This window comes from Mus musculus, chromosome 15 (assembly GCF_000001635.26).
Source record: "Mus musculus strain C57BL/6J chromosome 15, GRCm38.p6 C57BL/6J".
NCBI lineage: Eukaryota > Metazoa > Chordata > Mammalia > Rodentia > Muridae > Mus > Mus musculus.
In genome coordinates this window covers 8,466,152-8,483,403 of record NC_000081.6, presented here as the reverse complement: position 1 = coordinate 8,483,403, position 17,252 = coordinate 8,466,152, and the positions used below count along the sequence as shown (strand labels likewise).

The 17,252-nt window shown below is 40.3% G+C and overlaps 1 long non-coding RNA gene across 1 annotated transcript in view; it reads right to left on the bottom strand.

Annotated features, from left to right (window-relative positions):
- The window catches only part of Gm31282 (predicted gene, 31282), a 35,016-nt gene extending 19,449 nt beyond the window's left edge, over positions 1 to 15,567 (bottom strand). Inside the window, exon 1 of the long non-coding RNA NR_168064.1 lies at positions 13,970 to 15,567. This is a non-coding gene — a long non-coding RNA (predicted gene, 31282). The remainder of the gene's footprint in view (positions 1 to 13,969) is intronic.
- Between the last annotated feature and the right edge of the window lie 1,685 nt (positions 15,568 to 17,252).

Genomic DNA, 17,252 nt, shown 5'->3' with positions numbered 1-17,252 from the left:
AGATACATATAAAAGACTTGGCATGTACTCAATAAACAGCAGCTATGATTATTGTAAAACATGCATTAAAAAATTGTGGATATGTTAAGCCTGTTTCAGGAGGTTCCCTCTGATTGTCATTCCATTGCTAACAGCTTTAGCAATTCTGCCCAAACAACCTATTAACTTACTCTACTTTCCAGCAATATTTACTAAAAAAATTCTCATGGTATTAGAACTTCATCACCATTCAGAAAGAAATAAATAAAAGTGAATTAATTGTTTTACACATAGTAACTGTGTAAATAATTTAAACTGGTTACATTAATATTTTGAAGCCACATTATTCTATTCTTAAAAGTTGTGTATTAGGCCGGGCAGTGGTGGCGCATGCCTTTAATACCAGCACTTGAGAGGCAGAGGCAGAGGCAGGCAGATTTCTGAGTTTGAGACCAGCCTAGTCTACAAAGTGAGTTCCACAACAGCCAGGGCTACACAGAGAGACCCTGTCTCAAAAAAAAAAAAAAAGTGTTGGAGAGATGACTCAGTGGTTTAAAGTACTTGTCTCTAAACCACTGAGAAGACCCAGGTTTCTCAGAAGACCCAGGTTCAATTCCCAGCACCCATATGAAGACTCAGGACCATCTGAAACTCCAGTTCCATGGAGATCTGACATGCTCTTCTGGTCTCTATGGGCCCAAGGCACACTTGTTCTACCCATACATGCATGCATACATACATATATCATACACACACACACACCTACATACATACATAATATTGATGCACATAAAAATAAATAAATATGTATTCAGATGTGTGTATTAATCCCTTTCTAATATGCAAAGGATTTCTTACTCGAGATATTTATATAGCAAACATTTTTAACTCTATTTAGCAGTTTTGAGTAAAGTTTCACTTAAAAAATATTTTATTACATTTATTTTATGTGTGTGTGTGTATGCGTGCATAACAATGCATCTGTGAGTGTCAGAGGACAACTTATGGAAATTGATTTTCTTTTCATACTATGTGTCCTGGGATTGAACTCAGGTCATCAGGTTTGGTGGCAAGCATTGTGCTGTCTTGTTGGCCCTCAAAATAAATACTTTAAGATACATTTTTAAGAGTCAGAAAGCCAAATAAAGTAACCAATTCAGAGATCTGCTGGATAACATAAGAGAACCAGGAGAAACATATTTGTTAGATCTCCTGGCAAAAATGAAAATCCGAGGCTCACCTGTCCACCCTGAGACCTATGTTCGTAAACATCAGCCATTGCTATAGTTTAAAATGTACAGCTCCAAAGTTTATGTGTTGGAAACATGACTCCCAAATTCGGTGTAGTTGGTGTTGAGCATGAAGCTTTCAGAGAGTAATTAGGACTAGATGACATCATAAAGTTGAGTTAACCCTTATGACACAAGTGACTTTGTAAGAGGAGGAAGATGCCTGAGGGCAAGCTGCATTCTGCTGCATGACTGCCTCGCCTGTGTAATCCTGCAGCATGGAATGCCCTCCTCACTGGGGGCGCAACACTCTCATGCCCCAAGCCCCTAGAAGAGTGAGTCAAATAAACATCTTTTATAAATATAAATAAATAAATAAAACTATATTAAATTCTGAATGGAAAATATTTATGTTAGTTATTAAATAAGTCTAATATCTAGGACAGACTCATCTCAATGTCAACTATTTGGTCTTCCTGCTAAAATGCTTAGTGTAAATCTAATCATGAGAAAAAGCATAGCATTAATCCAAACAGAGGAACAGCCTGAAAAATGACTGACTTGGGTTCTTCCGTGAGACTAGCGTTATGAAAGACAAGAAAGGCTGGGAGGTGTTCTAGATTAATGAGTACGAACTCAACCAAAAGCTGTGAGGGAGCTGTGACAGGATTCTGAATAAGATGGAAAATAAAATGGTATGTATAAGATGCTATTGTGACCATTGGAATAGTGTGAATATAGACTATATAGACGATAATAAAAATAATAATTTCATGTTCAGCATAAGCATGAAAAATTTTATTATGAATAATGCTCTTGTCCTTGAGAAATATGTGCTAAAGTATAGAGTTGTGTCTGTGTGTGTGTGTGTGTGTGTCTGTGTGTGTGTGTCTGTGTATGTGTGTGTGTGTGTCTGTGTGTGTGTGTGTGTCTGTGTCTGTGTGTGTGTGTGTGTGTCTGTGTGTGTCTGTGTGTGTCTGTGTGTGTCTGTGTGTGTCTGTGTGTGTCTGTGTGTGTGTGTGTGTGTGTGTGTGTGTGTGTGTGTGTGTGTATAGAACAGAACTAAAGGTCCCACATGTTGAGCATTTGCTCGATCACTGAGCTACATCCTCAGTACCAGCAACTACTTTTTAAAATGAATCAAATAAATACATAGAGAAAACCAGGTGTATAAAAACTTTAAGTGTTTTCAAATCTATGCAAACAGTATCTTCACTGCTTCCTAATGAGGTTAAAAATACACAACTGGAAATGAAAAGCAAAGAGCTGCATCATCTCACGCCCACCATGCAGAAGTCCTGAGTCCAAGCTCCAGCAAGCGGCAGGTACGGTGATAGGTGCCTGTTATCCCAGCATGTGATTCGGGAAGGAGACACAGAAGGATCTGGAATTGAGGTTCATCCTCAGCTACATGAAAAGTATGAAGCCAGCCTACTGGTGTACATGACACTATCTCAAAGACCCAAACACACACACACACACACTCATACATGACAAGTATGAAGCCAGCCTGCTGGTGTACATGACACTATCTCAAAGACCCAAACACACACACACACACACACACTCATACATGACAAGTATGAAGCCAGCCTGCTGGTGTACATGACACTATCTCAAAGACCCAAACACACACACACACACACACACACACTCATACATGACAAGTATGAAGCCAGCCTGCTGGTGTACATGACACTATCTCAAAGACCCAAACACACACACACACACACACACACACACACACACACACACACAGTATCTTAACAGTAACTGGGAGCCCCTTCCTTCTTTCACATCCCTGCCCTTATATCCCTCTAGCTATTTGTTGGCTAAATTGGTCTGTCATTGGTCTGATTCTGGTACAATACAGAAGCCATTGGCAAGTAACTCCACTGACGCCATTAGCACATTCTCTTTCTTAAGAAGACATTCATTTGCAAGTGCATATGACTTATTTTAGTTCAGAGCATCTGCATGCATACTGTTTTTTCTTTGACTACTCAAACTAGAATTTGTATGCTTTTCTACTCAAAATTAAAATTTTATAAAGCTCCTGGAGAAAAACTTTATTAAAAACAAAAAATTATATTTCAAAGTTATCTACCTGTCAATTATGGAAACATTACCCATTGCTATGAGGATTAAACAAAGAAACTGTGGGAAAACTCTGAGCCCAGTGTCTGTATTCAGTATATTTATTAGCATTCAAAAACCTCATAACAATGATTATTACCCCAACTTCAATTTATAACTAAGACTACTTTTTTCTCTGTAAGGAAAATTGTGAGAAGCTGTGTATGAGATTCAAAGGTAAGCTCAGAGCTCTCACGTCTAGTGACAGAAACTGTGATATAGCCTCATAACGTGCTTTACTCTGAGCAAAATGACCTCCATAGGCATCATCGCCTAGTCAATAAAAAGTGAGAATTATGGAAATTTGCAGATAGCATTAAAGTACTATATTTCATTATGCTATCATCTTTAACCCTAAGTATTTCTTACAGAATCTCTCCTCTGGCCTATGGGGGATACTATGCTATGATCTTTTTTTCTTTTTCACATTTTCAACACTCTCATAAATGTAAATAATAGATAATCAATAAATGTTTCCAAATTAAAGATTAGAGAACAATATAGAATCTGTGTTAATGGGAATAAGAGTTAAGAGAGGGAAATTTTTGATAATGTGTCTTAATTCATTATACATACTCTAACAGAGCACCTGAGACTAAGAAATTTCTAATAAAGAGAATTTATAGGCTTGCCATTCTGGAGGCTACCACATCCATATAAATGTTCAGTCATGTATCAAGGGCCCTCTTTCTGGTATCTTATGGTACGAGGGGGCAAATGGAGTCTAAATTCACCTTTTTATAACAACATCAATCTGACCCATCAACACAATGCCCTCATGACCTAACTACCCCCTTGATAATTCCATGTCTTGAGATTGTTATAATAGCAACTAAATGTGAACATGAATTTTAGAGGGAACAAGAGTTCACAGACTCCAAGAGTAGGGAAGAGAGGGAAATCTCACCGGAAATTTACAAAGATGAGATTGGGTTTTAGAAGGAACCAGACTGTGCACCTACAGACAATGCTTCCCTTGAGTGAACGTACTCACTCGCAAGGAGACGATGGACGCTTGGGAAGAGAAAAAGCAGCTATGACACTGTCATCTGAAAGAGCAGGAAACCGTAGAACAACTCTCAGAAATCACAAAGGGTCCCCCTGAGGTTAACTGCTTTAAAGGGTGACCAGGAAGCACGTCTCTTTAGCTGTGTGGTTGTGTGGCAGACAATAGATGAGTTAACCAGGCTCACGATTTCGCCGCGTTGACCTCATGAGATAAGGGAGGTAAAAGGATTTGAGATTGAATCACAGTGAGAGATAATCATACTTGACGATGGAATTTCAACTAGGTGAGGAGGGGGAAGTGATTGGCAGGAGTAGGCATGACAGCTACAAAGTAGTCAGATCAATGGACTAAGTTCCAGGCCAAAGCTTGTTGGTAGTGATATAGAAGAGCAAGCTAAGGAAGTAACTGTCAGGGAGTATTACACACACAATTGATACGATGGAGCTCTTGTGATTATTGGGATAAGAAGGCATTGGATATAATTTTAGGATGAAGTGTTATGGGTATATTATAGATTTGGTGGGAATCAGATCTCAAGATTTTTTGAGGAGAGCAAAGATTATTGGAGAAAATGTGTTCAAGGAACTAAGTGTCCAGGATATTAGGAAGTACCATCCACAGATTTACTAACAAAATCAAGAATCAAGGCAGAAATAGTGAATGGTAGGTCAGAAGATGAAAATCAACAAATGAAGAATCAGTGTGGGGAAAATGGGGAGATGTTGGCCAAAGGCACAATCTTGAAGTTATAAGATGAGTAAATTCTGAAGATATAATGGTGTTGTATACTTGAAATTTACTGAGCAGATATTAAATATTATTACTATAAATAAAATTATTAATGTGTTATTAATATGTTAATTGGCTTATGTGACAACTGTTTCATGACATGAGTATACTAAAACATCATGGCATAGTGGCCATGAAAAGCTTAGGTCCAAGCAAGGTAGTACATGCCATTAATCCCAGGAGACTGAGGCAAGCAAATCTCTGAGTTCAAGGTCAGCCTGGGACACAACAAGTTCCAAATCCAGACATGGAGGTACACACCTTTAATCTGGGCCTATATAAGGTCATTGGAAGGAGGAAGGCTCTCTTTTCTTCACATAAATGCACTTAGTTGCCAGCACATCTGTTGGAACCTACTTCTACAGAAGACCAGCTGAAACAACTAGCCTCATGGGACTGAGCAACTACTAGATTCTTGGACATTCCAATCACAGCTGCCCATCGCTGGGTTAGTTGAACTGCAGACTGTAAGTCCTCTTAATATACAGAGATAACCCATAATATCCCTTAATATATAGAGATATTCTGTAAGTTCTGTGACTCTAGAGAACCCTGACTAATACATCCTCAAAGGTAAAATAAAAAAGTTAAAAAGCTGTTTATGTTCCCAAGGTAGCCAGGAAGGAGAGGATGAGGTGACTTTTGAAAATTATCCCTGAGCTTTCTCTCTCTGCCCTCTCTTCCTGAATGCATGTCATTGTCTCCAGTCCACTTAAAACAATGAATGAAGCATTAGCTTGTGGCAAGGTTATTAACTTACAACTAAAAACTAAAGACAGAAACCAAGATAATATTCAAAAATGGTTTTTTTCTGTGTACTCTGGCAGCAAGTACTGTTGTGTTTAAATAAAAAAAAAAGGAAGGAAAGAATAAGTTTGGATGTGTAGTCAGGTATGGGGGAAGGGGGTGCCTCCTTGGGTCCATGCTGAGGCATCCTTTCCCCTTGAGGGATCAGCCAACGACAAAGGTATAGTATAGAACAGAGTTTATTCAGGGTATGGGGAGGGGAGTTGAGAGGATAGTAGAGACAGAGAAAGGCAGAGAGGCAGGGGCTGGGGTGGGGGTGGAGGGGGAGAGGGAGATGGGGAGAAAGGGAGGGAGGGAGGAAGAGAGAGAGAGAGAGAGGGAGAGAGAGAGAGAGAGAGAGAGAGAAGTAGAGAGAGTAGAGGCCGGTCATGAGCACGTGGAGAGGGGAGAGGAGAATGGGAGAGAAGGGGGAAGGGGCTAGAGCAGGAGCAAGAAGGCAAGAGCAAGAGAGAGCAGAGAGGGCTAGTAGCCCCTTTTATAGTGAGTCAGGCACACCTGGCTGTTGCCAGGTAACTGTGGGTGGAGCTTAGACAAAATGCTAACCAAATAGCCAGGAGTGGATGTAATAACTAGACAAGTCTTACTTTCTAAACAGCTGTTTCCCACATGTAGATTTCAATGTGCTGTGGAGAATTCAGGATCTTCTTCCACTTCATGATTCTTTTCTATAAAGTGGAATTCTCTTCGAATGCAGGGACATCTAAATAATCACTGGGTGTCAGTCACACCAAATATGCAACACCAGGACAGTGTTCAGCAGGGAACAAATGGGGTTGAGAGCGCCAGAAGCATCCGTTTCTGGAATCAGCAACTCAGAAGTTACAGGTTTGAAAGTGTCAAGAATCAAGAAGTCATGGCAGAGCCAATACAAGGTGCTGACACAGTACAGTCACTACAGAGCAAAACAGTTTCACTCTCCAGCTCTAAAAGTCAACAGAAATAAGATCTGCAATTACACAGTTGACTCTGTCAACCTGTGTGAATGAGGCGTGGTTATAATTGTAAGACGAACATTGAAATCTAAAGACATTATAACATACTGTAAATATCACGCTAATGCTGTGTTAAATTTTTAACACATATTGAGATAATATTTTAGATATTCGTTTTCCAGTTAGTTTTTGTCATCTTGACACAAACTGGGTCACCAGGGTAGAGGGATCCTCAATTGAGGAATTGAGACCATCAGACTGGTCTGTGAGGATGCTTTCTCAATGGCTGATGTGGAAGCCAGATGTTGGTAATGCCATTCCTAGGAAGATAGATAGTCCTGGGTTATATAAGAAAGCAAGACACTGAGTGTCTTCCATGGTCTCAGCTTCAGTTCTTGCCTCTGGGTTTTTGCCTTGAGTTCTTGGCTTGAGTTGGCTTGAGTTCCATTATGAGCTTTGCCAATTTTGGGCAAGTGGTCCTGGGTTGTATATGAGAGCAAGCAGAAAACGTCATGCAAAGCAATCCAGTGAGCAGTGTCCTCCATGGTTTCTGCTTCAGTTCCTACCTACAGCTTCTGCTCAGACTTCCCTCAGTGATGGATGTGAACAACCTAGGTTGTTTTCCATCAGTATTTTATTGCCAAAAAGCAATGCAGAACAATTACCAAGTTACTGAAAACCATATCATTAAGTGTTAAGGAAAGAGGAATATCAGGACCTCAGAGATGTCCTGATGACAGGGCATGCAGTTCACATTTTTGTCTACCCCCATATGAAGTAAAAAGGTTTCTGGGGTGTGGGGGTTGCACCTAGGGAAAAATGTTAGAAAAATAGGGTATTTGTATAACTACACCTGATTAGGGTTACCAAAAACGAGAAGGAGAACAGAGATAATAGGATGTTCTTAATTTTTTTTTTAAACTTAAGCAAGATCAAAAGAAATGCAAACATGAGAATGTAACTAGGTAACAATTTGCCAGCCTTCTAGGCTCCCACATTATTAATACTTTTTTTTTTGAGACCTTCAATGGCTATTTCAGTGTATCCTTGGCTCCAATCTCTCTCTCTCTCTCTCTCTCTCTCTCTCTATCTATCTATCTATCTATCTATCTATCCATCCATTCTCTCCCCCCCTCTCTCTCATCTATTTATCTATCCATTCTCTCCCTACCCTCTCCCTCTCTCCCTCTCTCCCTCTCTCCCTCTCTCCCCCTCCCCCTCCCCCTCTCTCTGTCAAGACAGGCGTTTCCTGTGTAACCCTGACTGTCCTTGACTTGCTTTGTAAAGCAGGCTGGCCTTGAAATCAGGTTGCCTTAGCTTCCCAAGCACTCAGACTAAAGGCGCACCTGCCACCACCACCCAGCCCGCTCCAAAATTTCTAACCAGGCTCCTTCAACATCAAAACCCTGATATTCTTTTGCTAGAGTTTGTGCTTGCTCAAATTTTTACTCCAACAAGAAGCCCAACTCTGGCTACATGCTATTAAATATGAAGTTTGTTTTAGAAGGAAATACAAGCGATTAAATGCAGTTGCTGCTTCTAGGACCTCATTGTCCCACCACTTCCTGTGACCCACTGACAAGTTGAAATGGACGGCACACTTGTCCCCAAAGAAGCTTCCCCCTACTCATCTTGGAAGTCTTTGTGTGGCTGGTGCTTTTTTTAAAGAAAAGTTCCAAAGCATTCTTTGTGACACCATTCCCGCATCATTCTTGCCTCGTTATGTCACTGTCAAAGGGCCATATTGGCTTACTTACCCACTACTGGTCTCCTCATGTTTTCTTCTAGTGCAAGCTGCATGAGTGGGAACCTACTCACTAGCATAGCTTTATTGCAAAATCATTACAGTTGTATAGATTGCGTGCTACACAATTGCATTATAGTCTGTATGCATGCATACATACATGGTGCTGTGCTCTCTAGGTGCCTGCCATAAATAATGTTCACTAAACATGCAACAAATAAATACATGCGTCTTGTTATATCATGAGAAACTTCATGTTGTCCTTCCTCGGTGATACGGGCTTAACTCACACACTTATCGCCATTATCACTTGTTTGGGAATGTTTTAACCAGATGCCAAATGGAATTTCTTCCACATTTATATTTATTACTGTCTACTGCTTGAATTTGCATCATCCTTTTCATAGTAGATACATGTTCTCCCTTGTTTTAGGTGACCAAGGGGGCAGACTATGTATTTTAATTCTCTAGGCAACTGGTCAATTGGCTTGGCCATTATTAGTCTCTAATATAAATATGCTCAGTTGAGATAATCAGTTTTCTTTAAAAGCTGTTTTGGAAAAAAAAATCTTCAGAAGGAACCAGACTTCCTTCCTCAAGTTATGTCTATGTGTGTATACACCCAACTGTTAACAAACATTACCTTTTTTTATTGTATAGTGGAGAGATTTTTTATTATTCTTTTCAAAGGGTTTAGATTACTAATTTATCTTATTGAATTTTTAATAGAATTCCCACAACATAATGGAAGTAACCTTGTGTTTTTAAAGGCAAAACAATATTTAAGTGTGACATAACTTGACTTTGAAAACAAATCCTGTCAAGAGATCAGACATCTCTTTTCTCACAGTCAGGATTTCTTCTATCTTGCCTGAGAGAAGTACTTGAGCTTGCCAGAGAGAAAAGAAAACATTAGGATTTCCTCCAGTGTAGGACCATGAGCAGTATTCTGGCTCAGAGTACAAAGAATTAAGAAGAGAAGCAGTGGGAAATTTGAAGGTATGGGCAAGGAGTCAGTGTTATACCATTTAATCCATTTTTCTCATTTGATTTATATTCCTGAGCATTTACCATAGGCCTGGCCCTTTCAAACCCATGATCTCACTTTTTAAAATATATTATTTTTAGAATTCCACACACAAGTACAGTATTTACATCATTCCCATGCATTCCCCTGCCCATTCTGGTTCTTCCTGGGTACCCTGCCCACGCTCTCACTTGATGTCAGGCAGTTACAGCCCACAGGAGGTGGCTGTACAATTGGCCTTCAGACAAGGTGTGATGGTTTGTATATTCTTGGGCCAGGGAGTGGCACCATTTGGAGGTGTGGCCTTATTCGAATAGGTTTGACCTGGTTGGAGTAGATGTGTCACTGTGGGTGTGGGCCTAAGATCCTCACCCTAGTTGCCTGGAAGTCAGTCTTCCACTAGCAGCCTTTGGATGAAGACATAGAACCCTCAGCTCCTCCTGCACCATGCCTGCCTGGATACTGCCATGCTCCCACCTTGATGATAACGGACTGAACCTCTGAACCTGTAAACCAGCCCCAAGTAAATGTTGTTTTTTATAAGACTTGCCTTGGTCATAGTGTCTGTTCACAGCAGTAAAACCCTAACTAAGACACAGGGCAAATAATTTTCTCAGAAAGTGAAAGAGTAATTCTAGGCCCTTAGGCCCAGGCTTGGGATGTGGCTTTTGTGATAAAACAGATATCCCTCCACCCACCCACTTCCTGGGTTCAAGGAGTATTCATTCAAAGAAAGTCACCCTGACCATTGCTGGAACCCGCTATGCAAAGGTGCTATTGTTAGGGGCTCTTAGAAACTGTCTTGAGAAATAACCCTCACAATTACCAGGTATTCCTCGTGACTCTTGTGACTTTGCACTTCCTTGTGACTCTTAACTGGTATTTTTGGTATTTTCCAATAACGCCCTTTCCACCTCCTTGAGTTGTGGTTTCTTCCTTTAAATACCCCCTTATCCAGCTACTCGGGGCGCCACGGTCCTCTACCCCTGCGTGGTGTATGACCATGGGCCCGAGAGCGCTCTTGAATAAAAATCCTCTTGCAGTTTGCAGCAAGACTGTTTCTTGTGGGTGATTTTGGGGTGTCGCCTCTCCTGAGTCAGAACGTGGGGGAGTCCTCACATTGTGGGTCTTTCAAAAGGATCCTGGACACACTGGACTGTGTCTGGCTGGATTCAAGTGTGTGTGTGTGTGTGTGTGTGTGTGTGTGTGTGTGTGTGTGTGTGTGTGTGTGTATTTTCATTCTGTACAGTTATGGGCTTCATAAAGATATTTTTACACATTCATACAAGTATATCATATACTTTAACCATAGTCATCCTTTGTCTTAGTATATTTCTTATGATAAAACGTGACTAAAAGCAACTTGGGGAGAAAGGGTTTAGACCAGCTTACAGTTCTACATCACAGTCTGCCGCAGAGGGTGTCAGGGCAGGAACTCAAGAAGGGCAGAAGGCTGGAGGTGGGACTGATGTAGAGGTTATGCTGTGTGCCATCCTCACACATCCGGGAAGTAGTGTCTCTTGAAGCAATCATACATTTCCAAGGCTCCAGCGTTTAAGGGGTCTCCTTCTGTCACCCATACCCACAGCCTTTATCATTTCCACCTCCTCTAGCTTCCGTTTGTGCAATTATACCTGTTTCTTTTCCTCTTCCATCTTCTTTTCTTTTCTGTTTTCTGGCCCATTTCCCTGGCTACCTCTTTGTGTGATTTAGGAAATAAAGCTCTCAAGATGGCTTTTATGGATCATAAGTAATGAAGACACTTCTATCTTGAGGTGATCAACCCGACGACCCCAATGCAGAGGGCTTGAATTTGGGTTTGACTTGCTTCTCCACAATGTTTATTCTAATTATGGGATCAGGGTGGTTCTTGAATTACTCTAGAAATTCAGATTTATAAAGATGGATGCTGGGTAGGCAGAACTATGCACCAGTGCACCATCTCACTGGGGATAACCCTGAACACATGGAAGCTTCAAGCACTACTCTGCCGCCAGCGTCCTCCTAGTTAGCTCTTCTCCAGTCTCTTTGCTTTTTTTTCTCTACCTATCTCTGGGCCTTTGCATACCCTGTTCTGGCTAAGACAATTGTCACCTGACTGGGCATGGTTTTATCCTTTATTCAAAGTCCTGTTTAAAATTATTTTCTTTAAGGAGCCTTCTTCTACCATGTTATGTAAAATAGCAAACATGCCTCCATCTCTCTTTCTCCAGACCCCCCACCCCCAGCATTTATCATGACCAGGTATAGCTTAATGTGATGGTTTTAAGTCCCAGCAAAGCAGAGATTGATTGGTTGCTCATTCTTCTGGGAAAAAAAACAACAACCTTCTTGCTGACCCCTTTAACACATAAAGTTATGCCTATGTACCTTGGCTTTTATCCTATTTTCTCTCTGTATGGAAAATGACACCCTAATATCACATTATACACCTCTCGTTGCTCTCTCCTCCACCAGTGATGGGTATATTTTGTGGTGAGTTTCTGATCCCTGAGCAGAAATTGACTCCCACTGGTCATTCTCTTCACATGGAGTCATTGAACTACTTTTACTGGAAGCAGCCTGGGCTCATTAAAAGTTTTATTTTTAAATTCACTTCTTAAGGAGAAACATATTACTGCGACCTACTTAGAGTATAGTACAGATAAACTAACAACATCAAAATAGCACAGAGGTAAGGCAGGATTTTACACCTACAAGCGGCTTTACTGTGAAGCTAAGCTTCAGGACCTCTTGTTTATACAAGACAGTCACATTTTTCTACCATCTTTCTTAAAGTGTCCCCTGGATTATTACCATTGTGTATTGCCATGGATTTATTGTACATGTTAATAGGGCACAACATATTTCAACACATGCAAACACATGTGACCGGATCAGGATAATCAATCAACATTTCCTTTTCTTATCTGTGTGTGTGTTCCTTTAGAGCCTTTGTACATCGCTTTTCTAACTCTTCATAATGCACAACAGTTTACTAACAACCCTTGGCATCGCTCTCTGCCGCAGAACACCAGGACTGATCCTCTCTACCTTCTCCCGATCCTGTCTCCCGTGTTTGGTGTCTATTAGCCAACTCACTTGACAGACTTTTCTCTGCACACCTACATCAAACTACAAAATGCCTTAAGATTTGCCTAAAGAATGATCTATTGGGGTAAATTTTGTGCAAGACAGACAGACAAAAAAAAAAACACAAAAAAACTTTTAGATAGAAAAATGCAGTATTGAAGTAATAAAGACAACAGAGTTCCTGAACTAAGAGAGCAATAGCATAAGACTGGTGCTCTCCCTGGAGTAGCAGAGAAATGTCAGATTACAGAAGATCTGAAAAGCAGTGAAAAAAGTGTTAAAGTATCCTTCAAAGATCGTTCTAGCAGCAACATGGAAAATAAGTATATTTTAGACACAATTCTAAATTCGATCTCAAATGTGAAGTTCCTGTAAAGATGAAAGGGGAGGGAATCTGAGAATTATGATACAAGGTTATGTTTTGTATTTTTATTTTTATGCTCTAAGTGAACATTTCCTTCATGTCATAGGGTTTAATGTTGTGAAGAGATACCATGGCCAAGGCAACTCTTATGAGGACAACATTTAATTGGGGCTGGCTTACAGGTTCAGAGGTTTAGTCCATTATCACCAAGGTGGGAACATAGCAGCATCCAGACAGGCATGGTGCAGGCAGAGCTGAGAGTTCTACTTCTTCATCTGAAGGCTGCTATTACTGACTTCCAGGCAGCCAGGGTAAAGGTCTTGAAGCCCACACCCACAGTGACACACCTACTCCAACATGGCCACACCTCCAAATAGTCCACTCCCTGGGTCTATTCAAACCATGACACTTCACTATAAAAGAATAAGCTTATTCTAGTTCTTCCAAGTAAATACATTCTCTAAAATACAAAGAAAAAATTTATCACGATTAATTTTCTTCCTTGTAAGTTCTTCTCTAGGAGCCAAAATTTATTGTTACTCATTTTAAAAATTTAATTCAAAATACACAGGAAAAAAAAAACAGCATCCTGAGATGGGATAAATAATTTTTTTTTTTTTTCGAGACAGGGTTTCCTCTGTGTAGCCCTGGCTGTCCTGGAACTCACTTTGTAGACCAGGCTGGCCTTGAACTCAGAAACTGCCTCTTCCTCCGGAGTGCTGGGATTAAAGGTGTGCGCCACCACACCCAGCTGGGACAAATAATTTCAAATGAGAATAAGCTTCTCTTTTATGTTTGTTAAGCTAATAAAATACAGCCTTACTTTTCCTATCGTCCTGACCAAACCACTTAAGGGAGAGGTGGGGCTTCTTTTGACTCACAGCTCAAAGCTACAGCCCAGCATTGTGGCCTCTTCATGCCAGCAGGAGTGTGGGGCGGCTCCTCACACTGTAGTCAGGAAGCAGAAAGCACTGAATGCAGGAGCTAGGCAAGTACAGAGAATAGTGTATGTTAGTTAGGTGAATCCACCCAACTCAGTTAATGTAATCTCAACAACCCCTCAGGAGCAGGCAGAGCAGGCACAAAGGCTCGTCTCCTTGGCGACTATGAATTCTGTGAAGCTGACAAGCAATATTAACAGCTACAAAGTCCAAACTGATAAGGTTGGGACAGGGTGAATGCACAAGATTAATGGTGTTCTCCACTTGGAGAATAATACAGCACTAAGCAATAAAAGTTGCATAACTCCTTTTTGCTCCAATAGTACCCCTTTTAAAAAAAATTCAAAATAAACTTTCAAAAAAAGGAAAATATTCTAATAAAACAGTAGCCATGGTGGTATTATCTAAAACAGTAACAATTGCTAATCGCTGTTCAAGTCCCAGTGCAAGGTGGGACAGACCTGCTCATGATTATTATACTGCAATTTTGTGGGAAGTGTTCTAAATCCTGGTGTAGTTTTCTAGGGTTGGAGGCTTCAGAGTTGGGGTGCCTTCTTTGAGCATCTAGAATTTGCATAGGTTCTGAAAAGCACGATGGGAAAATCTCTTGCTGTGTGTGAGCCAACTCTTAGACTAGGGTTGAACTGCAGTTGCGTTCCAGTTAGAACATTGTTAGATTGTAACTTAAGAGAAATCTTAAACTACTTACAGGAGGGCAGATAATAAGTAAACCAAATTACCTCTAAATGATCCAGTGAGCCTCTGAAGTTGCTAGAGCTACAATTTAGGAAAGGAAATCTGTTTTACCATTCACTGTATTCTTTTTTTTGAGGTGTTGGTATTTGTTTAAGACAGGGTCTCACAATGTAGACTAGGCTGGCCTGGAACTTGCTCAGTATGCAAAGTTGGTCTCAAACTCACAGAGATCTGTCTACCTTTGTCTCCTAAGTTCTGGGATGGAAGGTATGCAACCCAAGCCTGGCTATTCACTGTAATCCTACATTTAAAAATATAATTCTGGGGCTGGCAAAATGGCTTAGAGGATAAACTCCCAAGGTTAGTGATCCAAGTCTGATCCTTGGGAGTCATGTGGTGGAAGGAGAGAGCGCACTCCTGCAAGTTGTCCTCTGACCTTAGCACGTGACTCATGGTACCCCTGTTCAGTCAGGCCTCTGCATGCTCCCAATCCATGAATAAACCACTGAAAAATTTAAAAGCATAATTTCTCAGTTAAATAGTAAGGCTTATAAAAAGAAACACATTTTAAAATTTTAAATGAGTATTTAAAATACTCAATAAAAGATAAAGTAGAAATAAATTAAGAAAGATAACTATATTTGCAAATATAAACATAAATATAATGTTCACAATATAGAGTCCTTGCCATTTGGGGGCAGAAATATGACACCATAAAATATGTTAGTGATAAAAGCAATATCAGAAGATGAATGAAAAGTAGAAAATAAATATAACAAAAGATTTTCAACTTAATAGTAAAGGAAAAAGAATGAAGAATCAAAGAGGGGGAGGGACGGGGGAGAGAGAAAGGAAGAGAGGAAGGAAGGGGAAGGAAGGGAGGAAGAAAGGAGAGGAGGAAGGAAGGGAGGGAGGGAGAGGAAAAAATCGAGGAAAGGAAGGAGAAGGTAGGAAGAGAGCTCTAGGAGGGGAGGAAGGAGAGGAAGGAGGAAGAGAGGAAAGGAGGGAGGGAGAAAAAAGAGGAAGAGGGAAAAGGAAGGAAGGAAGGAGGGAAGGAAGGAGGAAGGAAGAAGGTCCTTTTGATTTATCAAAAATGAATAAGACTTTCTAGTATGTGTTAAGATTGGACATTTAGGGCTGGAGAGATGGCTCAGTGGGTAAGAGCACACCAACTGCTCTTCAGAAGGTTCTGAGTTCAAATCCCAGCAACCACATGGTGGCTCACAACCACCCATAATGAGATATGACGCCCTCTTCTGGCGCTTCTGAAGACAGCTACAGTGTTCTTATGTATAATAATAAATAAATCTTTGGGTTGCAGCAAGCAGGGACTGAAGCAAGCAGTTTTGACTGGAGCAAGCGGGGCAGACTGGAGCAAGCAGAGGTCCTAAAAATTCAATTCCCAGCAACCACATGAAGACTCACAATCATCTGTACAGCTACAGTGTACTCAAATGCATAAAATAAATCTTAAAAAAAAATAATGGACATTTAGGGCCGGGCAGTGGTGGCACACGCCTTTAATCCCAGCCCTCAGGAGGCAGAGGCAGGCGGATTTCTGAGTTGGAGGCCAGCCTGGTCTACAGAGTGAGTTCCAGGACAGCCAGAGCTATACAGAGAAACCCTGTCTCGAAAAACCAAAAAAATAAAATAAAATAAAATAAAATAAAAACAAAACAAACAAACAAACAAAAAAACCTTTACCAAAAAAAAAAGGCAGGACACTTAGGGGAGAGAAGGCTGAGCTTAAGAGCATTGGTTGCTCTTCTAGAGGACCTGGGTTTAGTTCCTAGCAACTACATGGCAGCTAACAGTTGTCTGTAAGTCCAGGGTATCTAACATTTTCTTCTATCCTCTGTTGGTACTACACACATGAGCCACAGAGTTACATGCAGATAAATTATCAATTTATCTTTCTGAGGGGAGACAGTTTAAAAAATAGGTACCAAGTTTTAAGAAGATAACCTATTTTTGGTCCAGCAAGCTCTCTTCTAGGGTTCTATTCTGAGGCTATAACTGTATAAGAAATCACTTGAGGATGGCTACACAAGGCGATTCTCTAGAATACTACTTCCTGTTGGCGAAAGTTCAGAAAACCATCTGTCCTTTAACAGTGACTTGTTTAATAATGTATGGCTCAATTATATACAACCACACAAAATAACAGACCTATCCTGAAAGACATTAGACAAAGACAATGTATTGTTTCTCTAAAAGTGGTGTATAAAATATCATGCATCTGGCTTGATCCAGTTATACAAAACCGTATGTATATGTGAATGTGTAATAAGAAATCTAAAAAAAAAATGGCGTCATTTTAGAAGTGGCTATCTTTGAACTACAAGATTTCATGTGATTTTTATTTTCTCTTTTATGAATTGTTTTGTTGTTAAAAGCAATGACAATGCTTATAGATTAAAATCAGGAGGAGAAGTGAGAAACTGTAGTTCCCATGTTATTTTGTTGTTGTTGTTTTGAAATATTTTATATCAAACACATGGTAGCATGTTATGCATGTGCATCTTTA